At 59.9% G+C, this 27,938-nt stretch overlaps 1 long non-coding RNA gene across 1 annotated transcript in view; it reads left to right on the forward strand.

The window, feature by feature from the left end:
- Nucleotides 1–27,938, forward strand: part of LOC102151465 — a 79,699-nt gene that overhangs the window by 14,458 nt on the left and 37,303 nt on the right. Inside the window, exon 2 of the long non-coding RNA XR_005356202.1 lies at nucleotides 15,969–16,117. This is a non-coding gene — a long non-coding RNA (uncharacterized LOC102151465). The remainder of the gene's footprint in view (nucleotides 1–15,968; nucleotides 16,118–27,938) is intronic.

The raw sequence follows: 27,938 nt of genomic DNA on the forward strand, positions 1-27,938 counted from the left end.
GGGCTGTGACCTTCTGAGGGACACTGAAGAACACGAGGCAGGTCGGGGTCGGCCCCTGTTGCGCCAGTCAGGACATAAGGCCCAAGAGAGGCCAAGGAACGTCCCGAGTTCACCCGGCTGCTAAGGGGGAGCCTGCGTCCGGCGCTTGGGCCCCTGCACACGCTGGGAAAGCACAACCGTGTTTTAAGTAGCTTTTGAGAATAAATAAAGGGAAAACGTTCAGCCGTAACCTAACCATTGTGGTATCACCTCCCAGGACCGCGTGTGTTCCGGTGTCTTTCTCGCCCCTTTGGTGACTGCGTGCGTTTGCATAATAGACATTTTACGTGATTATAGTAATAAGAGAATATGGTTTTAGTTGAGAAGCGAGAGGGTCTCCTGAGCTGGGGCCGCTGCGGGGTGATTGGTTCTCAGCAAAATGGAAACCTGGCTTTGGCCCCGAGCCATCTCTTCCGCAGCGACGTTCCTAAAGTTGGGTCGGAAAAAGCAAACCGGGCGCGCGGAGGGGCGCAGAGGACCCTCGCGTTCCCCTCGGGTTGCTCGCGCGGTTAAGTGGTACCATTTTCCTTTTAACTCACTTCCTTCTTGCTCTTGACAAATGGGAATATTTGTACCATTTTCCCGAATGACCTCCTCTCCTTGGGGTAATGAGAAAATGAAAGTCTCTGCTAAGTGCTTTGAGATATTCAGATATAAAAACGGAGAGCGCAGTGTTGTCATGGGCCCTTTGCTGCCAGGGCGCTTTAGAAAGAGGAAGTACGGCTCGTGGGGGTGAAGGTCAGCGTGAGGATGAAGGCCACTGGCGGAACCAGCGTGCCCGGGCGGGCGGCGGGGCACGCGGGGTGGCCGGAGCCTCTGCCCGCCCTCTGGGCCCACCCTCCGAGGCCCGGGGACCCCAACACCGCGGGGCGGTGCGTGTGGCCGAGGTTCCAGTGCCTGGCGCGGCCCCGCGGCCCCTGTCCCCCCCGGGCTTCGTCACGTCCGCCCAGGAGTAACAGGGCGGAAGAAATACCGGGTCACCTATACGAGTAATAATGTTGAAGCTGATTTCGAAACGTGCAAAAATGTTTATTACGCGAGGGGTGGGGGGGAGAACCAAACACCCAAGGCCGCGAGCGGGCGCCACGAGAGAAAGTGTATGGGGGGGAAATTCACAAATGCGTCCGGACAAAGCCTGCAAGGTAATCCTCCAAAATGAAAATTACAGCGTGAGCGGTGGGACCACGGTGATTTGTTTTTTATTTCACAACATTTTCTTTAAATTCCCCCCTATGATTAAAAACCAACAAAGCCAACGTGGCGGCGCGGCAGGGAGCCTGGGGAGGGGGCGGGGGCGGGGCAGCGCCGGGCGGGAGGGCGCCTGCACCCACGGCCCCCGCAGGGTGCTGAGCTCACCGGCTGTGCCAGCCGCAGAGACCTATGAGATCTCCGGGAGCCGAGGCGTATCAGTGACTCAGACCTCCGTGGTATGCTCCTCAACAATAGCTTTTGTCCTTTGCCCAAAACCCTAGGCCAGTGTGTTAAAAAAAAATTATAAAATTATGAGATAGTTTGTACTTTCCTTATACCAGCCTGTGCCAGCTTCGGGTGCTTTATTTATTCAAGGTGGGGAGGCAGGGAAGGCGGGGTGGGGGTGAGGGGCAGACAGAGAGGAAAAGAAAAACAAGGTAGAACTCGGACAAGGCCCAAGAAACGTTTGAGCCTCAACCAACAAACTTTCTTTTGTTTCCCCCGTGGGGAGGGAAAAGAAAATGAGGCAGGGAAAAACGCAGAGGGCCGGTTTGAACCAAAGAAAACGCCTCGTGTTTGGTGCACGGGGTCGTTCCTTGCAGTGGGTTTTGCCTCTTGCTTGTTGAATAAGAAAGCTGCTTCTGGAAGCTCATCTGGGGCCGGGCCGCGGGAGGGTCTGGGCAGAGAGGGCTGGAGCGGGGGCAGCCAGGCTGGGCCACGGGGGCCTGGAGGTTTCCTTGGCTGCTGCGGCCAGTCACGCCCGTGGCCCTCGCCCCCCTCTGCTTGGGTTTAAGTAAGATTCCGACCCCTGGCGTCCCGGGGGCAGCCCAGTGCTGGGGACTCCGAGTTCCCCGCCGTCGGAGCCTGTCTCGGACCCGCTGGGCCAGGACGTGCCTCCCCGCGTCCAGCAGGAGTGAGATTCGGGAAGAACGACCTTGCGCGGGGTTAGGGTGGGAAGTGGGGTGTGTGTGCGGTCGTGTAGGTGACACGGCGTGTGACTGCCTGCGGGGCCGCGGGCGTGAGACGGAGCGTGAGAGGCCTGCGAGTGTGCGCGTGCGTCCCCGGAGCGCTCTTCCCTGGGGTACTTGGGCCCAGCGCCGACCTGTCTCTCCCAGCGCCCCGGCCTGCCCGCCCCACGCCTGCCCGGGCCGTCCCCTGGCGCACCTGTCGGGCAGCCTGGACCCCGGCCGTTGGCGATTCTTTCGTCACGGTTAGTTCAGAGGATTCTGGGGAACGAGGCGGGGTCTCGGCAGTGGTTTGACCCGTAGGGAAAGGCATCCTGTGGGTGACGGGCCGAGACGCGGCGCTGTGGGTGGCCTGGCCCGGGGCTCGGAGGCCCTGTCCAGGCCCTGCTGCGGTTCCAGCCCCGCATCCCCTGTCCCAGCGTATCCACGGGGTCCCCCTTACCCACAGGGTCCCCCTTACCCATGGGGGTCCCCCCTTACCCACGGGATACCCCCTTACCCATAGGGTCCCCCCTTATCCATAGGGTCTCATCTTATCCACGGGGTCCCACCTTATCCATGGGGTCCCCCTTATCCACGGGGGTACCCTATTACCCATAGGGTCCCATCTTATCCAGGGGGTTCCCACCTTATCCACAGGGTCCCCCCTTATCCACAGGGATCCCACCTTATCCACGGGGTCCCCCTTATCCATGGGGTCCCCTCATCCCTGGGGTCCCCCTTATCCAGGGGCTCCCCCTTATCCACAGGGTCCCCCTTATCCACGGCCCCCCCCCTTTATCCAGGCCGCCTCGGGAACAGACTGGCTGTTGAGCTTCCGTGGCCCTGTGGGCTGTAAGGGGCCGCCTTGGTCTTGGGGTCCCGGCGATCCCTCCCGAGAGGAAGGCAGGGTGGGGACCATCGTGCCTGTTGTATAGGTGAAGACCCTGAGGCCCGGAGAGGAGGGCACCGTGTCATGGTCACGCGGCCGTCGGGCAGACCTGGAAACAGGACAGAGTCGGGGGCCGCCCGGAAATGGGGTCACCGCCGCCAGCGGCTCGGGTCGAGGCGAGGGATTCTGGGTTCTTCCTCCTCCGGGAAACACGGGGAGCCTCCCGGAGCATCGCGCGCCGTGAGGCCGGTGGGAGCGGCCGGTGTGGTTTCAGGGCCTGTCGAGCTGAGGGGGGCGCTGGCTGGAGGGCCCCGCCCCGTGGGCGCTCCCCCAGCCCGGCCTTGCTGCCCCAGCGGCTCCTGGCTGAGCTTCCTGGCCCTGTCCTGCGCGGGCCCCCGCACCTGCTGGTCCACAGCCCGGGCCCCCTGCACCCCACAGCCTTTGGCGTGACCTCGCGGAGCCCTGGGAGGCCGAGACGCGAGGGCAGGACGGCGGGGGAGAAGCGTCCCCTCTGCGACAGGCAGCTGCGGTGGCGGGGCAGGCGCCGTGCCCGGGTGAGCGCCATCTGGGCAGGAGGCCTGGCTCCAGCTGTGGGGGCTCCGGAAGGGCACAGCCCGGGAGGAATGGTTTTGAAGCCACTACTATGGAGATTAAGGGGATGAGAATGTAAATCTCAAGTAAAAAGGTAATTGAATGTAATAGCAAACACTGCTCGCTCTATGTTAATTTTAGCTCTTCCCCTGGATACAAGGCGCTGTATTAGTGTTTTATTACCATTTTGTTTGCACTAATAAAATAGTAAAATTTATTTCAAGGAAGTTGAAGGATGGTTTTACAATGCAAATTTGAAGAAATTGGACTTTTCATTTATGCCTCTGCTATTTTAAACCCTGACGGGTGTAAATTAGCTACAGGGACCGAGCAGACCCCACTGATGGGGGCTTGGGAGGCGAGAGCCCTGGCACAGGTTCCAGACTAGCTCAGAGCAGGGAGCAGAGAGTGTTCCCCAGGAGGCTGGAGGGGCACAGGGTTCGGATTGGGAGGGCCGGGGCAGTGGGTGAGGGCTCGCCAGGCCCGGATGCCTGGTGGTAGGCAAGCATGTCACCCGCTGAACATGCAGGGAGACACACGTGACCACAGACCTCAGGCCTACATCTTTGCTCTCCGCCCTTTGGCCTCCTTCCTGTCTTGACATTGAGCCCCGATTAACCAGGTGACTCCTTGAGGGGAACTGCTAGGAAGGATGGGTAGACCAGATGTCCAGTCCTTTTTTTTAAAAAAAAAAATAGGGCTGAAAATTGAGGGGAGCCTTAGGAGCGTGGAGGAAAGACCCTGAGCCTAAAAGGAGCTGAAGAAAATTCGGATCCTGGCAGGTATCAGCCCAGCACAGGTTCCGAGGCATGTTCCGAACCTTGTCAGCTCTTCCCTCTGACCGATGCATGCTTACGAGTTGGGGAGCAGAGCGTTTTTCAGTAAGCCAGCATCCCTTCCAGTTGGGCCTGGTGGTCCCAGGTGTGGTTGTATCTATGTGCAAAAAGCCCGGAGAACTGAATTTATTTAAAAAAAAAAAAAGGAAAGAAATCCAGTTGTCTGAGTTTTAGGGAACCTGATGATGGCATAGGAAGGTGGAGAAGGGAAGGAAATAGATCGGAGAGTTTCATTTTGAGTTTTGGGTGAAGAATTCAGGTTGGTTCTTGTTTTATCCAAACCGGTTTGTTTATCTCTGAGAAATTATCAGCAGCAGTGGCCCGAAGCGATGCATTGGGGGACCAGCTTCCAAAGGGTAGGGACCCGAACAAGTGTACCGATGTCTGGCGAGGTCTGTGACATGTGTTGCCCAGGGTTCTTTGGCCGCCTGCCTGACGTGGGGGAAACAATGAGCTGGTGACACCGGTTTCCAGCCCCAACCCTAGGTCTGGTGGGGGTTTTGTCAGTGTGTTCTGTCTCCCTCGTTCGGAGTGGTGTGTGTGTGTGTGTGTGTGTGTGTGTGTGTGTGTGTGTGTGTGAGAGAGAGAGAGAGAGAGAGTGTGTGTAGTGCAAAGATTCGAAGTGTTGATACTGGCAAGACCGGAGCTGAGAAACGAGCAGAACGGTGGCAGAAGGCAGTGGAAGATCCCTCGGCTGCAGACAGCGTGAGCTCTGGGTGTCAGCACTCTGTGGGTTGCAGGATATTTGGCACCGGAGCAGAGGAGGGTGGGCACAAGCTCCTGGCCTCTGCTGATGGCTTCTGAGGCCTATGGGGTCCCGTTTGGAGCCGACTGGGTGCTGGGAAATCTCCAAGGGTCACCGGCGTCCAGCAGCAGAGCCAGCACCCCACATGGTTATTGTCAACGCTGGAAGGTTCTGCATCGGGGCCTCTCGACTTCCTTTCGGATCAAGGGGATTTCTTGGGATCTTGGGGTTCGCGTGGAAGGCAAGGGACTGCAGGCCCAGCCCCCTAACAGGTCAGGAACCTCTCTGTCCACTGCTGGCTACACAGAAGGCCCCGGTGGCTGACGGGACAGGCAGGGAGGACCGGAGCTGGTGGCGGTGGCCGGGCGAGGACGGCTTTGAGAGGGTTGCTGGAGGAAACCAGAGACGGGGGCATTTAGAAGTGGGGTGACTTTTGGAGTAGTTTCCGATTCTCAGAGCGGCGAGATGCACCGCGGCGTACCCGAGGATGTAGAGGGCGCGTGGGGCAGGGGCTCACTCGGTGCATTGCAATCCCAAACTGTAATTACATCAAGGAGCAGACGGAAATGGGAAAAGAGGATTAGTGGTGTGGCCCGCTTGGGCCTAGAGGTGGAGGTGGCCCCAGGAGAACCTCTCGGGCTCCATCTCCGTGCCAGAGTCGGAGCCAAGGTGCTTTTCCCCCTGACGCCCGGGAACAGCAGGACCCTGGGCCCTCTCCTCTGCAGGTCTAGGCTAACGGTCTCCCCTGCGCGGCCCTGGAGGGGCCTGCCCACCCTCCCTGCTCCTCACGACGGCTTGCTTTCACGTCGGCTCCAGCCTGGAATAGAAGGAGGCTCCACTTGGGTTGATTTGACTTTCTCTTCGGCATGAGGTAACTCGTGCATGTCGGGGAGAGGGTGACCCTGGAGGACACCTCGGGTTGCTCTCGTAGGTGGCCTGGGGAGCCAGCGCCCTGTCCGTGGCTTCGTCCTGTTTGGCTGGTCCACAGCACCTCCCCAGTTGCCCTTTTCATCTGGAGAAAAGGTGGCCAGAACTTCGAGGCCTTTGGCCCACATGCTGTGACCCTTCCTGTCATCCTGCTCAGCCCCCTGGGGTGTGACCGTGGCATCCCCAAGTATTCCAAACCCCCGGCTCACCTTTCTCTTCTCCCTGCCCCCCTTCCCTGCACCTGTCAGCTGTTTCATTGACTGTCTGGCTTGGCTGCCACCCATCCTACCTCCCAGGCCAGCTCCTCCCCTGCCCCCCTCCCCCCAGGCCCACACTCCCTCCCTTCCTGTCTCTGCCCACGTCTGTCTCTACCTGCCCGTCGCCGGCACACCTGAGGATCCGAGGCTGCCTAACGGAGTGCGGGGATGGTTCAGGGTGTTTACCAGACAGCAGGGATAAGGTATTAAATCCTGTTGCTGTCTTCCCAGGGCCAGGTTCCTCAGATGGTTTTCCAAATTCCTAATCTCGGTGCCCACATCCCTGCCCAGCCCATGTTTGATGGGAGCTTTCCTTTCCGATTGAAGCTGAACCGAGCAGGATCTGTCGTGAGGCTGGGTCTGGCTTCCCACCGGTGCACGATGACATGGAGGGCCAGCCCCTTCCTCTCTGGTTCTTCCTTCCTCTCCTCCTTCCTTTCTTCGGGAATCTTAGGGAGTGGGGGCCAGGATTCTGCTGCCAGGTGTTCTAGAGCTTTCTTGAGTGCGCCTTTCCCCACCAGTCTTGTCTTGAGGCCACCTGCCATACCGTAGGGGAGGGGATCCCGGAGTGGGCTTCGCGTCGGGTGCAAGGTGGACCCCAGCTTGCGGATGGTCTGAGATGGGAATGAGCAGGTGAATGGCAGCCTCTCCCGAGGACATCGTTATGGTTCCTCCCGCTCAAAAATAAAATGGCCAGTGCGGAGTTGAGCTCCTGATGCCGAATACCCCGGCTTGCCCCACGAGAGTCCGCAGGCAAACCCGTTCCCCCGGGGTGTCTGTGCAGCGCTTGGAGACGCAGGACTAGGGAGGAGGTGTGCGCTTGTTAAGCTGGCCTGGGCGCTGGGATGAGTGACAGGAGGGCCCAGAGTCTCCGCCGTGACCTGGGACACTCAACCGCCCCCGATGTTCGCTTTCTGATATGGGGCAGAGGCAGTTTCTCTGGGATGTCCGGGGCTCATCTACCTTTCCTGGGAACTCTGTCCCCATCCTCAGGCTTCTCTTTCACAAACTAGGCTAAAGGGGCAGGTTAACTTACTTTCCCCATCCACCACCACCCCCCAGGCTGGGAACTTTCTAGAAAGGGAGGAGCAAGGCTCTACACCAGCCTTGTAAAGCTTCACCGCTGGTGGCAGCCTGGATCTACCCTCCGGGGTCGGGGGGTGGGGCCTGGGACACATGGATGTGTCCCTTCTCTGAGCTGCTGTGTGACTTAGAGCCTGTGTGACTTCCCTGGCTACGGGTTCTCTCCTCTTCCTCCTGGGCACCCCTTCTCCTTCCTCCCCAGTGGGACAATCGCTTGGGTTTCCCTGGCCCTCCAGGTGATCTAGCGTCGTGGATCCTGCTGGTGTGCCACATCTGCGCCCTCTCCCTGTTGCCTGGACACTCGCGGCAGGGTGCTGGGCTCCCTGTCTCCCTTCCTGAGCTCAGGGCACCCGCAGGAGCGGGGGGGGGGGGGGGATCTGTGGGACTCAGCTGAGAGGGCTTTACAGGGTCAGGGCCAGGGTCCTCGGCCACGACACTCACCACCGAGCTGCTTCTGGGATCCTACAAGCTGGGGCTCCTAATTTTATGTTGGGGTATTCTTTTTCTAGTACGTGTTGGGCAAGAATTAAGAAGTGGCATAGACAAAAAAAAAAAAAAAAAGAAGAGGGCCGGGAAGTTCTAGAAGGTGACAGTTGGGAGGAGGAGGAGAAGGAGGAGGAGGAGGGAAGAGGTGAAATTAATTCATTAGAAAAACTTGTTTACTGGCTTTGCTTAGGCGCCTCCATTTTAAAAGTCTACGTTTACAATAAGTCGCTAATTAAAATACAAAATGAAGCAACAGCTATGTTTTTTTTTCCCTTACACTTTAATTGCATGATTTTTTGTGATGTAATTTCTGGAAACACCCAGTGTACCTCACAGGGCTGATTGTTTGATAAACTAGAAGCACCTGAAACCAACCCAAAAAATAAATATATAAATCCAGGGGAAACTTAAGGTAGATTGGCAATGACAGAGAAAGGCAGACAGTAGGGAACCAGAAATCCATAATGTTAAGAAAAGATAAATTAAAAAGGCCCTAAAAAGTAGGGACCTTTATCCTGTTTGCCCCCAAAGGAGAACCCGTGTGCGCATCTCGGGGTAGGGGGGAGCTGAAATGGAAAGCAGACCAAGTGGGGTAATCGCTCCCTATCCCCCCCTCCAGTTGGTGCTATGGGGGAAAAAAGGGCAAAAGACGACTTGGGATATTCCCTGGTTCCATTTCTGGCCGGGCTCAGTACTTGCTGGGGCTGCTTCCTGAATCGCAGACCTTCCAGGAGGATTTCCTTCATGCCCTCTTGTCCTGAGCCTGGATGAAGCCCCAAGGGGGAGCAAATGGGGGCGATGACCGTCCCTCCAAGCCTCTCCCGGCCACGGAGGGAAGATGGCACGGCCCAGGCTCAGGCCGGTGCAGAGCTCCCGGCTCCCCCGGGTGCTGGGAACGGGAGGCCTGGTGAGAGTGGCGCGTGTGCTGCTTTGCAGGCGGCCCGTGGCCCTCTTTATGGTGCAGACCTGGGCGGTGATTGCAAAACTGCTGAGAAACCTGTCAGGAGCGGCCGGCGGGGTGGGGCCGGGAGGAAACCCGGCTGCTGCAGAATCCCAGGCCCCGCATGGTCTGCGGCCCGGCCTCCGGGTGCTGTCGGGCCTCGGGGGCCCGTGCCTGTACTGGTGTCTCCTCCAGCGGCGACTTGGAGGCCAGGTGGCCCGGCGCCCCAGAAATCCCTCTGTGCGCTCCCCACCCGGGGAGGAAGGGTTTGCCTCTTTTTAGGGCCTTTTAAATTATTTAGTTTTAGAGCCTTTAAAAAAAACACACACATCTTTCTCCCCGATTAGGACCGATGCCTATGGCTCATTAGGAAATGCAAAGAAAGCATGAAGAAAAGAAATAAAAAATCTGCAGCGCGGTGGATAAAGGCCCCGGGCCAGCGGGCGGCCTCACTTGCGGAGCCTCAGTCTCCTGGTCTGTAAAGTGGGCTAGTGACCGTGTGCACCTTGGAAGGCGGGCAGGCTGCGCGGGTCGCTGTAAAGTGCTGAGCGCCGGGCCGGGGCGCGGCCATTTCCGACATCGTGGTTCCCGGCGGTGATGCCCCTGCTTTCAGACACAAGCTTCCAGATGCTTCCGTCCTCTGATGACACCTGGCCCACCCGCGCCGCCCAGCTCCGCAGCCGCGGGCCTCGCGAGGCCGTTCCACCCGGCTGCCAGGACCCCGCCCGCGGCTCCGGGGCTCTCGCGGCTCCCGCGGCTCCGGGGCGGCCTCCGAGCGCGCGCGGCGGGGGCTCCGGGGGCCCCGGGGGCTCCGGGGGAACGTGCGTCGCCGTCGCGGGCTTGAGGCTCAGGTGGCGGAGGCCGAGGCTCGAGGGCGCCCGCGGGGCCTATGGGGCGGGGCTCGGGCCGTGCCGCCCCCTGATTGGTCCGCGCAGCAAGGGATTCTGGGGAGGAGCAGAGCCTTGCCTGCCGATTGGCGGGCGGGCGCGGGGGCGGGGCGAGGGGGCGGGGCGGGGGCGGGGCTCCGCGGGCCGCCGCTGAGGAGGACGCGGCTGAGGAGGACGCGGCCCCCGCCGTCGCCGCCCGCCCGCCTCGTCCGTCACCTCACGGCCCGACCGACCGCGGACGACGACGCGGCTGAGGCGGCGGAGTGGAGCAGCAGCGGCCCCCGCCCGCCGACCCGAGCCCCAGGTGTGCCTCGGAGCCGGGGCGCCCTCCCCGCCAGGGAGCCCCGGGGAGCGGGCGGCCGTCGGGGGGCCGGGGGCGCGGGCGGGGCGGCGGCCTCCAGACCCCGGGAAGGGCCGGGGGGCGGGGGGCGGCGAGGTCGCAGGGCGGGATGCCGGGCGGGGGCGCGGTGCTGCAGGGAGATGGGTGCTGGGTGCCGAGTGCTGAGAGCTTGGTGCTGGGTACCGAGTGCTGGGTGCCGGGTGCTGGAAGCTGAGTGCCAGATGCTGGGTACCGAGTGCTGAGAGCTTGGTGCTGGGTACCAAGTGCTGGATGCTGGGTGCCCCGTGCTGGGTACCGAGTGCCGGGTGCTGGCGCCGCGGCGGGTCACGGGCCCAGGGCGGCGCTCGGCGGGGGCGCGGCAGGAGGCCCCGGGCGGCGGGCAAGACGGATGGGCCGAGCGCCGAGCGGACCTGCTGATGTGGCCCTTTCTGCTCGCAGCGGGTCGTAAACCACGGCTCCGGTTTCATCACGGGCTCTATCGATTATCTTCCGGGGCGGGTGAATTATGGAGAACATTACGTTTTTTTAAGAAGCGAGCGAGAGAGGAAGTCTCTGAATGAGTGGGGTGGCGGCGGCAGGGAGGGCTGGGCCCGCGGCGCGCCCTGTGAGGGTCTGGGGGGCTCCCGGTCAGCCCCGGTCGCCGCCCGCCTGCCCCCGCCCGTCCGTGGAGCGTCGCTGTCGCTGTCGCTGTCGCTGCGGTCCCTTCAGGTCCGTGTGGGAAGAGAACGTCCTGAGGCCCGTCCTCCCGCCTCCCCGCGCCACACGCCTGCAGAGGTGTCGGCCCTGGGGTGACCCCGGGTCACATCCCTCTCAGTCTCACGCCCCCGACTCTCCAGTTGAGCTAATGACGCTCCGCCTCAGGTTCTTGTGACAACGACGACACGTGCTAATGCCTCGAAGCCCCTCGTCTGTGCTGCTTCACACACAGCCGTTGCCCTCCCGCACCGTGGCAGAGCCTGGCAACCCTGCGCCCGCCTTCATTTGGCCTTTTTGGTTTATCGTTCCATTTCACGGGCGGGGAAACCAAGGCACGGAGAGGTTAACGATATTGGCCCGTGGTCGCCCAAACGGTAAATGGACTCGTACCCGACGGTCCGGCTGCAGAGAACCGCCCGGTGCCCTGAACCACCATGGTGGCGCCGCCCCCGTGACCTCACAGGGTGGCCCGTGTGTGTGCGTGTGCGCTCGCGCGCGTCCCAGTGGCCTGCCCTCCTGGTGGACCCGGGCCAGCCCTTCCTCCGGACCCTCCACGCTTCAGGCAGCTCACTCAGGTCACCGGCCAGCCCGGCGTTTCCTGGGCCCGCATCGTGCCTGCGGTGTCCCTCCCCGCCCCCAGGCCATGCCCCCCTCAGCCTGGCTTCACCTAGGCTGCCCTGAAAAGGTGGTGGTTTCCATGGTATCCGCCTCTCTCTGGCGACACGCCCTTTTTTTGTAGAACTCTGTTCCCTGGAGTCGATTGTTTTTGGCACACAGCTCCGTAAACTCATCCAGCGGCTGGGGGGAGGGGAGGAGCAGAGAGGAGACAGATAGCAACTGGGTGAGCAACGGGCGGGAGGGGCCTCTGGGGCACCGGTCCCCTGCGTGTCCCCCCGGCCGGAGCGGGACAGCACCTCAAGTGCCGCAGCGCCAGCCGGGAGTTCCGCTTGCGGAGTTCTGAGAACTCACAGAACTCCACGTTTCCTTCCAGTTGCACCGCGATCTTGTCGCCCCTTTATTTCCCCCTCGGACACTGAGGGGCCCGTCCGCAGAGCCAGCACAGCTGTCTCCGGAGGCCACCCGAAGCCCCGAGATGCCAGCTTGGACCAATTTGAATATCTGGTGCCCTTGTTTCTGGTTAATTGTCTGTGTGTTTGCTCTGTTTGTGTACCATCAAATACCAACTGCTTTGGGCGGACCCGTGGTAGGCTGTGTGAGATCACAGATGAAAAATGCAGTGAAAAACACTTTCGTGCCACAACACATCGTGTAGGATTTTTGTATTAAGATGTGGATTTTTTTATTGTTTTTTTTTCCCCTTTTCCATACAGCCTGAAGTTGGGCAATGTACACGTCTGTGTTTTTGTTTTCACTCCAGGTGGTTTATGAAATCTGCTCATTAGGGCTCTGTCCTCTCCCCATCCTGGCCTGATCTTCCAGCCCTCTGGCCTCTCAGGCGTCGATCTTTCCCCGTCACCTCCTCACCAGAGGCCCCACCTCCCCTCATTCGCAGCCTGGCCAGAAGGAAGCACCTAAGCACGACCCTTGTCTTTCCTCCAGTTGTGATCTCTGGGTGCTTTCTGCTGGCTCTAGGGGGCTCAAGGGAGACACATCTGGGGACCGGAGGACTGAGATGCAGGAGTGGGATGAGCGTTGGGTGTGTGTCGGTGCTGAGACCGAGGGTGGGGACAAAGGAGAACTTTCATGTGAGTTGGGCCTGGCACCCGTCAGCCGGAGTCCGGGCCTGAGAGGTTGACCTTTGGCAAGTCACTTCATATCTCTGAGCCTCCCCTCCCTAACCGATCCCTAGGGACCCTAATCCTTCCGACCTTGTATTGTAAAGATTTGGCGAGATCACGTGAGTACAACACGTAGCACGGTGCCAGGTGAGCCGGCCTGTTGGCAGAGGGCGACAGGCCCGTGTGGTGTGCCCTCTGCTCCCAGGACGCTCTCTGTCCCATAGTAGGTGGTCAGTCCATTCTTACTGGCATCGGCTGGAGGAGGATCCGGTGACAAGGGGTCCCCTTGAACCTGGAGTTACTCATGGTGCCAGTGGAGGAGCTTGGGGAAGGCCCAGATGCAGGTAGGGTGTCGGGGAGCCAGAGGGAGTGGGGCAAGAAGGCAGCTGGGGAAGCATTCCGTCGCTGGAGAGGGATGATTCTGACATGAGGTCGGGGACTGGTTGAGCTCCACAAGCACTTATGCTGCCCACTGTGGGCCAGCTGTTGTGCTAAATGCTGGGGACGCAGAGATAATTAGGACCTGGTCTCTGCCCTTGAGGAGTTAAAAACCCAGTGATGGGGACAGACTCGCGAACAAATTACTTTAGTCCGGTACGGATTTAAATGCCGCAAAGAAGGATGTGCCAGGAGCAGAGCAGAGCAGAGAGGCATATGGGCCTGCTCAGAGCAGATTCTGGAAGGTTACCTTGAAGAGGTGTGGAAGAAGAAGGTGGTGGTAGTGGAGAACGTTTCTGGAGCACTCTTACCACCTTGCACATCTCTTGACGATGGCCCAGCCCATCTGCTAGGTAGGAGGGAGGAAGGGGTTACCTCCATCTATGAGGAAATGGGGCCCTAGGGAGATCGTATGGCCTGTCCGAGGGCCCACAGCAAGTTACGTGGCCGGGCTGGGACTCAGACCCACGTCTTCTGATTCTCGGCCCAGTGTTATTTCTGTACCTGCACATGGCTTCTCACCCCTTCACCCCGGAGCTGCTGGCCAGAGAGGTCTGTCCTCTGGGCTCTCCACCTACTGACCGAGATTCCTAGTGCCACCATGGCCCCGGGGGCCGGTGCCGTGGGAGGGCCCCGTCCATGGCAGGCCCCGAGGCCTGTGCCCTGGTTTGGTAAATAGGTCAGGCCACTTGCTTGGGGACAGTCCCTGAGCAAGGCCACACCTTGGCAGGGCTGGAGGATGGCAGGAATGGGGAAGACGGACGAGGAGGGGGAGGAGAAGGCCTGGCCACACCCTTTACCCAGTCGATTTTGCTGCCAAGGTGAAAAGCTCCCTCTGCCCTGGGTAGGCCCCTCCCTCAGCTGGAAGAGGCCAGACAAGGCCCCCAGGGCATGGAACACCCCCTTCACCTGTAACTGGAATCCCCTTCTGAGCCAGGACAGCAGAGCCTGGTATCGTTCACATTCCCGTTTGTGTGTGGTCAGACTCTGGGCTCTGTAGCTCCTTGCCAGGAGTCGGGGAGGTGGGAGCATTTCTTGTGACCTTTCCCCTGGGAAGTGTACATATGTCTGGAAGGGGACAGTGCAGGCCACCTGCACGGGATGCTGGCTTTCAGGTGGGGCAGGGGTTGTTCTGATGGGATATTGGAATAGAGCCCTCCCCCCCCCCAACACCAGCAGAAGTATGTTCTGGGGGCAGGGAACCATAGGTGGGCTGAGGCACCCCTTCCTCTGGCTCGGAGATACTTGGCTGATGGGTGGGCTGCCCCAGGGCTTTGGGGGATTCTGGACCCACAGGCAGGGCAATGTCAGAGCCCAGAAGAGTAAGTCTCCCAGTGGCCCTGAAGTTCCCATTAAAGTGTTTTTTCCTCTTTTTTAAAGAAAAAAATATTCCCAAACTGGAAAACAAAGGAAATCCACTTCCCCCAAATCACACGAAACTCACATTAGGGGCCTGGCGGGAATCCATGGAAACCAGGAAACCCGCTGTTAACCCTGTACGGTGCTGAAGGGTGGGGTGGGAGCGGGCTGGTCCAAGCCCCGGGCCACTGTCACTGGCCCATCCTGGTGGCAGTGCCCCAGAGCAGAGGTGGGGGGAGCTGCTGCCGGAATCTGTCACCTTCACAGCCCAGCAACCCTTCCACTCAAGGCCCAACCTCAGGAGGCGGGGGCGGGGGTGGTGGTGGTTCCTGCACTCCAGGGAGCTGGGGATCCGAGGGCTGGGCTCACTGGAGAACCTGCTGGGTAACTGCCCACACTACGCCACACCGTAGAGTCAGGCTGAGCCCGCTCACATGCTCCGGGAACACACAGGCGCCGTGGAAGCTGCCATCCCCCTGCCGAGGGGGAAGGAAAGGACCGGAATTTCAGCCACCACCCTCCTTGATGCCAGCCCCATGTGCAGTGTGGGTGTGGGAGCAGATAGAGCAGAGCACCCCCTGGGGTTTCCACACCCCACGCTCCCATCCATGAGGCTGGACCTCCAGGCCTGGGAGCTTGTGCACCGAGGTCAGGTGCCGTGTGTGTGTGTGTGTGTGTGTGTGTGTGTTTGCACGCGCATGGGCTGATTTTTCTAAAAAGGCTGAAAATATTTACAGATTTGAAGTTGAAACACAAACAGGAAAAGCCCTTTAAAAAGTGAGTGTAGTGGATATTCAAAACAGGAATCACCATGGAAACACCACAATATTTGCTTAAATTGACACAAAGGTTGCTGGTAGCAGGGCACCAACTTTCTTTGGCCACGTTTTTTTGGCCCAGCACCTATCACATGAATCTCAGCAGCCCCCTCTCAGGGGTGTGTATGCACCCTCTATCCTGTTTTATGGGATGAGATGGTATAGGACCAGCATGGAACGGGGGCGGGGGGGAGGGAAGAAACCAAACTGACCATCCTGGGTCACTGCAGAGACACCTGTTGATTCCATTTTTAGAGACTCCCACAAGGCCACTGGGGGGTCATGGGAGCAGCTGGGTTCCCGCCCTGGGAAAGTCTGGAGGGAGCGGCAGGCCGTTGGGGAGCCCAAGGCTTGGTTCGGTCGCGTGGGTCTAATCTGGCTTCCACTGTCCTCTTGGGCCGCTGTCAGGCTGACCTTTCACCCAGGGTGCCGAGCCCGGGTGTGATCACTCTGTTACTACCTGGGGTGGCATCTGATTGGCCTATTATCTTGATTCTTTTGTCAGGTGTGACAGCTGCTTAGCAGTTGGCTAATAATTGTGCACAGGGTGCATTGGCTGTAGGGTCAGGCATGGCACGCACCATGGCAGTGCCATCTGCTGATTGGCAGGCAGGGTCCGAGAATCTCTGACCAAGAACTTCTGGCCAACGGTTACCATGCAAAGTGTCGGAACCATGCCATCTGTTGTCCTCCTCTCTGGAGTCGTTTTGTGGGTCTCCACTGTAGCCTACTAATCTGTTTTCCCTTCTCATTTTGGTAGGCAAACAGACCTCGCTGACCGAAGGCAAAGACCCCTTCCATCCCACCTGCCCTTCTAGCCGCCACGGTTGTCAACCTCTGCTGTAGAAGGGAATCCTGCAGCTCAATCATTGGAGTGGACTTCGGACCCCGGCCTCTTGGGATGCAAAGGTAGCTGCTCCTGATCCCCAAGATGTGTCTGGGAAATGTGGGTGGGGGCTATGGTTGGCCAGTTTGGGGGTTCCTTCTTAGGAGAGGGCCTGGTAGGCCTTTCTCAGAGGGTCCTGACCTGGCTGGTGGTAGCTCAGGCACCCAGGTGAGAGTAAGAGGACGCAGGATTGAGGACGGACCCCTGGTCTAGGGACAGGATGCCACACGTTGGCCCTGGCTTTGACAATGAGTCACTGCTTTCTCCTTTCTGGGTCTTGGTTTAACCACCTGTAGAATAAAGAGATTGGAATAACTGGCCTTTAAGAGTTCTCCCAGCGTCACCACCGTATGACGTTGAGTGGTGCCAGCAGCACATGGTACTCTAGGTGAGGCCTGTGCCCTAGCAGACAGCACTCCCGGAGCCAAGCACGTCCCCTCTGGGGGCAGTAGGTCCAGTCCTTCTGCATGACCAGAGGCCACTGCACTGCTCTGAGCTCGTGTGTGACTTGTTGGGGCACGCTCAGGTGGTCCTCCAGCCCAGGCAGGACCCTCAGAGAGGAAACCAAAGGTGTCTTTTTTTTCCTAAAGATTTTATTCATTTTCTTAGAGAGAGAACGAGTGGCTTGGGGCAGGGAGAGGGGGAGGGGGAGAGGAGGAGCATGCGTCTCAAGCAGACTCCCTGCTGGGTGCAGAGCCCGGGCCCCACAAGGGGCTTGATCCCATGGCCCCGGCATCATGATCTGAGCTGAAATCAAGAGTCAGGCTCTCACCCGACCCAGCCGCCCAGGCGCCCCCATAGGTGTCTTTTGATGAGCCACTCCCACCAGGGACGGGTGGTCCACGAGGCTGGTGCTGTCACCTATCTACCTGCGGGTAGCAGACCTGGCGGTTTTTGCGGTGGGGGTTTGACACACAGTAGGTGACTTCGCGCACACTGGTTGTCAGTGTTCTCTTGGGATCCCGGGGGAACCAGGCCAGCGGGGTCAGGTGCTGAGGCAGTTGCAGGCACGGTGTGAGGTCAGGGCTGAGGCTGAGCGCCCAGAGGATGGCTGGGAGGGCGAGGCCGCAAGCCACGCCTCCCGTGTATGCCAAGCAGCAGTCAGCAGCCCCAGTTTACTTCCCAGCACCGACCCGCCCCGGGGGCGCCATGGGCAGGTGTGTCTTGCCCCTCCCTCTGTGGCCGGGCTCCGCAGCTCTGGACTTTGAACTTGCAGGGAGGAAGCACTTGGCAGCGACGGGTGCGTTGGTGCCCACTGGGGTTTGAGAGGTCCCCAAAGCTGTATGTAGGTCTGCTTCCTTCCAGGCCGCGCCACCTCGGGGACTAGCGGAAACCTGGTACAGGGCAGGGGTGTGCAAATCAGATGTAAATGTCGCCTCCTTGGGCTGCCGTGGTGGAGCGGCTGGGTGGCCGGCTCTTCCTGGCTTCTGGAGGCCATCACGCTTCAGGAGTGGCCTCTGCACATTTGAGATGTGCCTCTGTTGTCCCCTGATGGCCGTGTCGAGACTGCTGGCACCGCCGTCTTGCCGGGTTTTTGGCACAAGCACCTGCATGTCTGTACCCTTGGGCTCTTCTTGCCTGACTCGGCTTCTCTGATGGTCATGGGTCCCAGGAAGGCAGGCCCTCACGTCTCCGAGCCTCTGGCTGGTCTCCCCGGCCCGGCCTGGGCCCAGCGCGGGAGCAGGCTGCCAACGGGCCCGCGGAGCCCCCGCTTTGAAGGCAGAACATGGCCCCTTCTGTTCTCAGTGACAGGCTTTTTGTTTTCTTCATTCCCTCAGCAAAACATGCCTATTAGTTTTTCCTTTTCTGAAGTTTCCACTCCCTGTTGACTCCCAGGGGCGATGCTGGCGTAGGGGACGGGCTCCGCGAGTCCTGTGGGGCTTCTGCATCCTGGCATCGGCCATCTAAGGCTTAATAATGAAGCTCAGGAACTGGGAGGGCCCTGGAAAGGGCTGTGGTGGCCAAGGCCCTGCGCGCTTACCCGCCCCTTCCCAGGTTTGGCACCAGGCCTGCGTCCTCTGGGGCAGGGCTGACCCTGTCTCAGAGGTGTCCTTCCTCACCCGAGCACCACGGGGAGTCCGTGCTCGGGCCCGGTCCGCAGACCTACTCCTGTCTGGTTCAGACTCTCCCCGTTTCTGGCGGTACCCTGTAAGATCTGGTTATACATTTTTAAATAAGATTTTATTTATTTATTTATTGAGAGCCAGAGCACGAACAGGGGGAGGGGCAGAGGAGAGGGAGATGCAGACTCCCCTCTGAGCAGGGAGCCCCAGGTGGGGCCCGACCCCAGGACCCTGGGATCATGACCTGAGCCAAAGGCAGGCGCTTAACCCGCTGAGCCCCCCAGACGCCCCTTGACCGGGTTATATTCAATCAACAGCAACTGGGGGCCTGGTGTCTGCGGGCAGAGTGGGCCAGGCAGCCCTGGCTCCCGTGGAGTTGTAGTTGGGCCGGCAGACAAGGAGTCCCCTAGAGGGGACGAGGAGCCCATTGGTGCAGAGTGGACGTAGGATGAAGTGGTGTGAGGTGAGTGGCAGTCAGAGGAGGCCCCTTGAGGAGGTGATGGTTAGCTGAGACGGAAGGACAGGAAGTGGACAGCCACCGGAGCAGCAGGCGGAAAATGTCCCAGGAAGAGAAGATGACCAGTCTAAAGGTCTTGGGGTGGGGTGAGCTCAGAATGTTCATGGCAGAAAGAAGGTCCTGGTGGCCAGGAGGTGGTCACAGTTGGAAGGGTGGGTGTGCCAGGGGAGAGGGGTTTATTCCTTGGGGAAGCCACCGGATATTTTTGAGCATGGAGGTAATGGGATGTGGCTGGGGGGCCCCCAGGAGGGCACAGCGGTGGAGCATCTGCCTTCGGCCCAGCGTGTGATCCTGGAGCCCCGGGATCGAGTCCCACATGGGGCTCCCTGCACGGAGCCTGCTTCTCCCTCTGCCTGTGTCTCTGCCTCTCCCTCCGTGTCTCTCGTGAATAAACAAAATCTTTTTAAAAAGTAAATAAATAAAATAAATACAAAGATGGCTGGGGCTGCAGTGGGGAGCATGGGTGGCACGAGAGAGAACCTGAGAGGCCGGAGGGGAGGCTGCCGGGGCCGCTGCCTCAAGGACGTGGAAGCGCGTCGAGGCATTAGGAAGGGTTTGTAGGGCTTCCCTGTGGGAGCAGATGGCGAACAAAGGCACCAGGTCAACGCAGGCATTCTGGGCGCCCCGACGTGGGCCCGCACCTCCTCCCCTCTCACGCCCCCACCCGACAGTGCCAGGAACCACCCGTGGCTCTTGGAGGCCACACATTTTGTGGATGAGGGCGAGGCACCCTGCCGCACCATGCTGTTGGGTGGATTGCGCACCGCTGGCCGGCACCACGTGGGGGTAAGGCCAGGGGCCCGCTCGTCTCTGGCACTGTTTTCAGTAGGGATTTCCAAGTTCGCTCTCCTTCTGGCCCAGAGACGGCCCCGGAGGGTTCAGCGCTGGGTTTGAGATTGGGTCTAGTTCATACAGTTCTTGTCACTGCTATTTGGAGCGTGATCCGTGCTCTCAAGGGCTGAGTGTCTGCATGCCTTCTCCCCTGCATCCGGTCACACAGCCTAAGACCGCGTTTCCACCGGGGCCAGCTTAGTTCCAGCCCCAGTGTGTGGGCTGGGAGCCCAGCAGCCTTCACGCGTGGCCAGTCATCTCACAGTTCGCGGTGTGAATTCCCGTGGGGACCCCATCAGATTAGACTTGGGCCCCCGTCCCTTTCTCCTGGGCATCTGATACGAGCCTCTGCTCTCCTGGGCCTTGGTCTCATCTGCTTGGGCCAGAATGGGGCAGGCCCCCCAGCCGTAATGCGCTAACAGTGAAGCGATCCTCGACCCTCGGCCGACGGCTGCACGGCTCAAACAGCAGGCCTGGCTGGAACGGGCGGGAGCTGTCACAGCCGGCAGCGGGGGCCCCGGTGAGGACTTGCCCGTGTTGGCAACATATTCCCGGCCACATGGGCCAGCTCGGCCTCCAGGGAAGCTCTGAATGCTTGACTTCCAGGGGGAGGGGTGAGGGAGCAGGAGGGCAGGCTGGCCACGTCCTGCAGGGTGACAGGCATGTCCTAGGATGCGTCTGGTGCCTCTGCCTGGCTCCCAGGGGGTTTCAGCCAGCACCCAGACCCTGGGCTCAGCCCCGGGGCGGGCGTGTCTGGGTGGGCAGGCGCGTGTGTCTGTGTGCGTGGGAGGCTCTTCTGCTCTTGGCCTCCACGTCTGCTCTAGATCCCTGGCCTTCACTCGTAACTGGCCTGGACAGTTCGACTCCTTCCTCCTGGGCTTTGATCTGGTGTGGGGCTGGCGCTGCAGGCAGGCAGCTGGGGTGCCGTGCGGATGGTGGGATGGGGGCGGTGCTGGCTGAGGGGCTGAGGGGACTAGCCCTGTGCCCCCTGGGTCACCACATGCTCTGGAGGATGGCTGAGCTGCGAGGTGTGGGGAAGGGTCCATGAAGAGGCGGGAAAGAAATAATAAGGCGTGGGAAGTGTCGCTGACCCTTCTGATTTCTGTTCTGTGTGAGAGTTCGGCCTGATGTTGCTGACCCCCGACCCTGGGCCTCCTTCTTCAGTTCTCCCCTGTTCCCTAGCAGACCGGGGAAGCCCCTGGGTCACGCCAGGCACCGACCCAAGGGGAGAGGGATTGGGGAGGACGGGTAGTGCCTGCCTGCCTGGAGCTACCAAGGGGCCCTTCTTCATTTGGTGACATGGGTGCTCCAGGGGGACAACGGCCTGTGGCTTCTGGAGGGCTAAGATCTTGTGCCCTGCCTCTGTCCTCGTGACCTTGGTACCTCCACGGGGAGAGCGCTCTGGGGCATTGGGGGAGCTGGACCACCGGGTTGCATCCAGAGAGGAATCCCAGTGGCTGTGGACACGTCGTCCTTTATTGCAGATCTTGGAGCTCCTGCTGTTCTGTGTCGCCAGCGGCCCCAGCCTCTGCTATTCCGGGATCCACCCAGGTGTACAGCTGGTCTGGGTGAAAGCCCTTCAGCCCAGAGGACACCCCACGGGGGCCAGAGGCAGCCCAGTGTGGGGACCCTTGGCTGTCCCCCGCCATTAGCTATGGCCACTCCGTTAAGTCGGCTCGGGGCTTGTTCCTGCCCTTCCGCTGCCCACTCTGAGTTTTGGCTCTGATTTGGCCCCAAGGGAGCAGACACCGTTCCTGCCCCTGAGCCTCCGTGTGGTAGCCTGGGGTTGGGACCCCTGTGGCCTGCGGGTGGAAATGGGAAGGTGTAATTAATCACTAGTTTCTTCTCCAGAAATGCTAATCGGGAGAAGCAATTAAAAGCAACTTTTTTCCCTTAGTAATCTGCGCTAAAAGCTGGTAATGAAGTTTAGGGCCGTCGTGACTCAATATTTCAGCTTCACCGACTCAAGTCAAAACAATCCAAGCCCAGGAGTTTGCCGGCAGCTGAGCTGGGCCAGGGCAGCAGCTGGGAGTCCCTGCTCCCTCTCCTCGCCCCTCACTGCCACCCCACCGCCCCCTGCTTCTGGGACAGAGCCCATAGGGGGCCCGGCTGGGAGGGGCGGGTCTGGGTGGCCGGGAGATGGGTCCCCAAGGCCATCCCTCAGGAGACCCAGAGTTAGAAATGCATCTTAGGGGAGACGGTAGGAGGGGGTAGGAGGAGCACCTACCTATGTGAGACCAGAGCTGGGGAAGGGGGAGTCGTGGGAGAGGTGGCAGGTGCCGAGGGAGCCCCCAGGGCAGCCTAGGGCTCAGCCACAGTCGGCTCAGAGCTGAAGAGGTGGGGGTCCGTGTCTTGACCTTCACTTCGGTCATTCATTTCTCATTTTCATTCATTTGTCAAGCCTTTACTGAGAGACACGGCAAACTGGACTCGAACTGCCACAGTGAATGAACGGAGCAAGGCCTCCTGTGCTGTGGGATTTGCATTTTAGTGGAGGAAGGCAAATGACAAATGAGATAAAGAAGTATAGTATTTGTTGGATGGCCATGTGTGTCCAGGAGAAAGCCAGCAGGCTTGGAGAGTAGTATGCAGGCAGGGTGCCATGGGGGTAGGGGGTGGTTTGTAATTCTAGGCGTGGCATCCGAGGGACGCAGCACTTGGACGGCGACGTTGGGGTAAGGACAGAGGAGGGTGAGGGATCGAGCCCCCCTACTTAATACCCCAGAGAAGAGTGTCCCCACTGGGGGAGCAGCAAGTGTGAGCTCCTGGACGGACGCGAGAGTGGCCTGGCTGGTTGGAGGGCGGTTTGTGGGGTGATGCCACGTGAGGTCACAGGGATGCTTGGGGGGCCCTGGATCCTGCAGGCCTCGTAGCTGTTACCCCAAGTGAAATCAGAAGCTTTTGGAAGAGCTCTGGGTGGTTTGCTCTGATTAGGCACAAGCTCTTTATCAAAAAGTGAGACCTAGCTGTCACGGCTTCTCTCCCAGGTCCCGAGGTGCGTCTGCACCGTCCAGGTGTGCTCTCTAGAGCAGGTGAGGGGGTGCTGAGGGCTCTGTTGCAAACCGCCCGCCCTCGTCTCTGCCTGCCCCTCGGTCCTCTTCAGGGAGCAGTTCCGAAACAGGCTCTTGTCACTTTAAGCAGCCCCCCGCCCAGCTTCCCTGGCCTGCTTTATCTGAAGTCCAAGTGCATGTTGTTCCAGGACCGATCCGCTTTAGCTAATTAATAATCTGACAGGAGCCACCCAGGGGATTAGCCGCTGAGCTGAGCTCCACCAAGCCCCAGCAAATGAGCCCTGTACTCCTTGGGGACGTGGAGGTGACTTTGAGGGGTGCAGGGAGAGGGGACCCCCACAGGTGAGCCGTGGCACCGGACCGTGAGCAGTGACCATGGGAGAGGGTCGGCGGGGGGGTGGGGGGTGGACCCACGGAGCCTCTGGAAAGAAGGACTGCTGTCCAGAGATGGGCGGGGGTCTCCATCCTCTCCCTGTCTGCTGCAGCCCTGCTCACCCACCTGCCAGGTGTCACCTGCTGAGAAGCGGGCTACAGTGGCCAGAGTTAGCAAATGGAAACACAGCCTGCGTACACCTGAAATGAACATAACACTCACTGTATGTTAACTAACTGGAATTAAAATAAAAACTTAAAAAAAAATACAGGGTGCTCAGTGAAATTTGAATTTCAGATAAACCACAAGTTAAGTTTTAGTTAAGTGTGTTCTATGTAATATCGGGGATGTACACTAAAAAAGTATGCCTGCCAGGTTTATGTGAAATTCAGATTTCGCCAGTCGTCTTGCATTTTCTCGACAGTCCTGAGCAGGGAGGGGCAGAGGGTGCTGGGCTCCCTCCCAGCCATAGCCTGGAGCTCCCTCTGGAAGAGGCAGCCCTTGGGGGGAGCAAGGCGGGGCCAGGGCCCAGTGGCCTCCACTGGCCTGCTGCTGCGGGATGAGGAGGGTGGAGCAAAGGTCAGCTCTATCTGGGCCCAGGTGGCCCTTGGATGAGTAGAGTCCAAGTCTCCTCTGAGGGATCAGTGGCCTCCAGCCTGGGAAGGATGTCCCAGGACCACCTCCCGTCTGGGAATAGTCTGGGCCTCTCCCGAGGGGAAGGCGGGCCGTTGCCAGGGTAATCTGGGTTAGGTGGTCATCATCTCTCTGAGCCTAGGGAGAGATCAGCAGGAAGGGCCCCCTGGGGGGGGCAGACCAGGTCAGGTAGGTCAGGGACAATAGCCTGCCTGACCCCCACGTAGGGCCACCTCCAGGTTCAAGGCCTCGGGGCCCCGAACAGGCACACCCATCTGCTGACCATTCTGCGCCCACCCCAAGGTGGCCGAATAGCCCGGGCCAGGTTTCCAGGGTACACCAGCAGTGGGGTCGGGCTGCCTGGGCTGCACTCTGGGTGGGCTTTATTGGAGTCCGTCCTTAGTACGGGATCCCACTGTGCTCCCACTGTGCCCTCGGGACCCTTCTCGCCCGGCTCCTCCGTTGGCAGTGCTCAGGGCCCTGGGGCCGGGAGAGGTGGGAGCCATTCTCTAGGAGTTAACGGGTCCTGTGCCCCCGGGGCCTCCTCTCTCCAGCCCTGCTGGCCCCCTCCCAGCCTTCCCGGCACAGCCAGCCAGGCAGTGGGGGCTGGGGGTTCCGAGCCGGTGGGAACCTCTTCCGCTTGCGAGCTCTCAGCCACTTCCCCAGCGTGCCCGGCGGTTTGGCCCTGTTTCGCGAACCGTCTGCTGCCCGTGCTGCCTCTGACCCACATCGTTAGCATGGGCATTTATATTTCATTAACGACATTAAGCCCAAATGGCATTAAAAGCAAAGCTGGTGATAAATAGCTTATTAATAAACAGGGAGTACTCCGTGCTGCCGGCCTCTCCCAGCCCCAGCGTTAACCCTTGCTGCCCTAGGTGATGGTGTTTTGTCCCAAAGATCACCCCCCACCCCATGGGCCTAGAAGGGCCAGTCATGTGCTCCGAGGTGGGTGCCTCGTGGAGCCCAGGTGGGCCAGTTTGGGGTCACGCAGGCTCGTGACACGGCCAGAGCCCTCACAGTCTCTAATCAAATCTTCATTACCCTCTCCTCGCCGGTTTTGATTCTGGGCTAAACATTTTGGGAAATGTGGCTTTTCTAGGTGGTGAGCTCAGATGTGCCCCATGACTCTGTAGCTCGGTTTGAAAAGAGGCCCACGGAGTGTTTGGAATCAAAAGGAACGATGCTCCTGAAAACGATGATGATAATAAGAATAACAACAGTAAAAATCGCAACTGGCATCTCCTGGGTGCCGACCGCTAGCAGACCTGGTGCTGGCCATGGCCGTGCAGCACCTCCGGCCTGCTCCCTGCGGCCCCAGGGGTCATCCCGCTCAGGTTCCTTTTATAAGTGGGAAAACCAAGGCTCCGAAGACAGGTTCCCCAGCTGGAGCCCACATCTCCCGGGTGCTGGCCTCCGGACACAGGGCCCGTTGCTGTCCCCACCAGGGCTGCTCAGCTGTGCCTCCAGCCTCGCTTGCCCTTGGGCCCCTGCTGTTCCCTTGCTCGATGCCCGGCTGAGTGTGCTTGTACGGGCTGGCCACCTGGCGGGCACAGTCATGCCCCTGACAGGCATCACCCCACCAAGGACCCCGAGGGGTCAACAGAGAGCCAGTGGAGGAGTCGTGGTCCTGCCGAGGCCCCAGTGAGCTTTTTGCTTCTAACTAGAGCAGCTTCTTGGGGCAGGGTGGCCGACCCTTGATTGTTTGGGGTTTAAGTTAGTGTGTTTTGAACACAGAGTCATCGCTTAACACTTCCAAGAAATAGGGGCAGGCTCAGCCCTGGGTCCCCTTCCCCCTACCCCCAGCCGAGTTGTTTGAAGGCAGGAAGAAAGTGGAGTCTTGTCTAAACTTTGCCTCCGCTTAGAACTGTCTCCATTGCAAACCTGAACCAGCGTTCTCGTTCTCCTTCCTGTCCCTCTGGGGCTCTCTGGGCCCAGGCCTGGCTGGGGGAGAGAAGGGGATCTGCGGGGGGGCGGGGGTTGCAATATAGGAAGGGAAGTTGGAGGCGACGTGTGAGGTGAGGGTGTCACGTCATCTTAAGGGGAGGACGGGCGTAGAGGGCACGTCTCTGGGACCATCTGGTTGTGTCTGGTGAGCACTCGGGGAAGACGCAAAGCTAATTAATTAGCAGGACTCCTGCTGCCTCTGCCAGGAGCTTGGACTGCTTCTCCCATCCCGTTCCCAAGCTAGGAAGGAAGTTGGGAAGCAGTGGCCATTGGGCTCATCCAGGAGGGATTCCACTCCCCCTAATGGATGGAAGCCTGTGAGGCCAAGGCAAGCAGCAAGGGACCCGTGGGAGGCGTGGGGGCATGCTGAGGGGGACTGCCTTGGGAGGCCGGTTCACGCCTGCTTCTCCTCCTGGGAAGACCTTCCAGCTTGCTGTGGCCATGCAGCCCTTGACCTTCACCACAGGGCGTGGTGGGGAGCTAGGAATGGAGTCGTGCTTATCACCTGCTTTACACTCTGTACAAGGGACCTGCGTGAAACCAGTAACCAGAGAATCCAGCCTCCAGCAGGGAGAGGTCAGGCAGGCCTAGAACGAGTGGCCGGACACTAGAACTGGGTGGGGGAAGGGGCTGATGGAGAGCGGCACCTGGGCTGCCGTCCCGCCCGCCCCCGTCCATGTGTGGCCATCACTTCACTGCGCTTCACCTCCACGTCCTCCTCTGTAAAATGGACACAACAGTAACGTCTTTGCAGGGATGTGGCCTCTATGGTGCTCGCAGCAGGGTCCGGGCCCCATAGGTGCTACTGCCCCTGTTGCTGTTTGGCCTGCTGCTAATCTGTGGCCGCTGACCTTCTGTTTGAGAGCTGGGAAAGGAAGTTGGTAAAGAATACAGCATATCCGGCAGGGCACGGCCCACCACTCCAGCAGGCGGTGGTCTTGGCAGCAGGTAAGGGCTGGCCCATCCATTCGGCGGGGTTCTAGAGCACGTCCTCCTAGGCGACGCTTAGAAGAGGCAGGGGCAGAGGAGGGCCAGGGGAGCACCGTGCAGCCCGCTCAGTGAGGGCCCCTTGCGGTAGGGGAGCCAGGTGTGAGGGTGGCAGCTCCAGTTCAGGCAGCTGTGGTGATGCATGACAGCAGGACCGGGGCCTTTTTTTTTTTTTTTTTTAAAGATTTTATTTATTCATGAGAGACACGGAGAGAGGCAGAGACACAGGCAGAGGGAGATGCAGGCTCCATGTGGGGGGCCTGACGTGGGACTCAATCTCAGGACCCCGGGGTCACGCCCTGAGCCAGAGCCAGACTCTCAACCACTGAGCCCCCCCAGGTGTCCCAGGACCGGGGTCTTCAGCATGGTTGCCCCGCTGCCGTTGATGGCCCCAGGGAGGCGGGGTCCCATTCGTACAGCTATCTCAGCAGCCTGCCATGCCGCGGGCGGGGGGAGGGGGGCAGGCTGCCCTATACTGCCTGTGGCTGGGCCCATTCCTCCCGGGTTCTTCCCCGGCTTTGGGGTGGAATGCCTGTCTTCTGCCACTGGGGCCAGCTGTCGTTCTCACGTGGATGCAGGCCTTTGCCTCTGCAGCGCTAGGGTTCATGCTGGTCTTGGCGCTTCGCAAGATCCGCCCACCGTGGGATTTGGTCAATCTTCTGGGTCATCTGTTTATATGACGGGTGGGAATATGGACATCCTCCTCTGCACACCCCCACCTTCCTTTTTCTTCCCAGCTTTCCCCCCAGTCCAGGGTCCCCTGTGTCCTCCAAGGACCCGGGCCAGGCAGGGGCTCCAGAATGGATCATGGGGTGGCCAGCGCTGCCTGGAGCCCAGGGCTCTGCACGCTTCCCTTGCCCGGGTGGGACAGTGTGTCGTCACCCCGAGGGTTCCTGAGAGCACACCTTCACCTGGAGGGACTGTGTGAGGAAAGGCCTTGAGGCATCTGCTTTGCCTACATGACTCAGGGCCACCCAACTCCACAGGGACCCAGGACAAGGGTCTAGAGTCACAGCTTGGAGGACAGCTCCAGGCAATGGGAGCAGTATCATGTGGGTAGGATTGGGCAGTGGCCAAGGAGCCAGGTCTTGTGACTTGATGGGCACATTTTTCAGTGAGTCAAAGGCCATTCCAGAACCAAAGCTTTCCCCTTTCCTTGCTCCCTCACCTCCAGGTAGGAAGAGATCAGCCTCCCCTCAGCCTCAAGGCACCCCAATGTTGGGCCAGCCTCCGGGGCCAGGGCCTAGGAAGGCCCTGGGAGAAGGAGCCAGGACCAAGCCTGTCCCTCGCCTGGGGTGTGCAGTGCTTGGCGTGGTGCCCGCGCTGACGGAGGGCCGAGCCGACACTCCGGGGTCCAGCGCAGGAAGGAGTGCCTTCACCCAAAGCTCCTGGCCTGGGGAAGCGGAAAGGGGCCACATGCATATTCCCTCCTCGGGGAGCCTTCTCCTACGTTCATTTTCGTTTTGCCAGTTTTTTCCTGGG

The sequence above is a fragment of the Canis lupus genome, chromosome 2 (assembly GCF_011100685.1).
Source record: "Canis lupus familiaris isolate Mischka breed German Shepherd chromosome 2, alternate assembly UU_Cfam_GSD_1.0, whole genome shotgun sequence".
In the NCBI taxonomy this organism is placed as follows: Eukaryota; Metazoa; Chordata; class Mammalia; order Carnivora; family Canidae; genus Canis; species Canis lupus.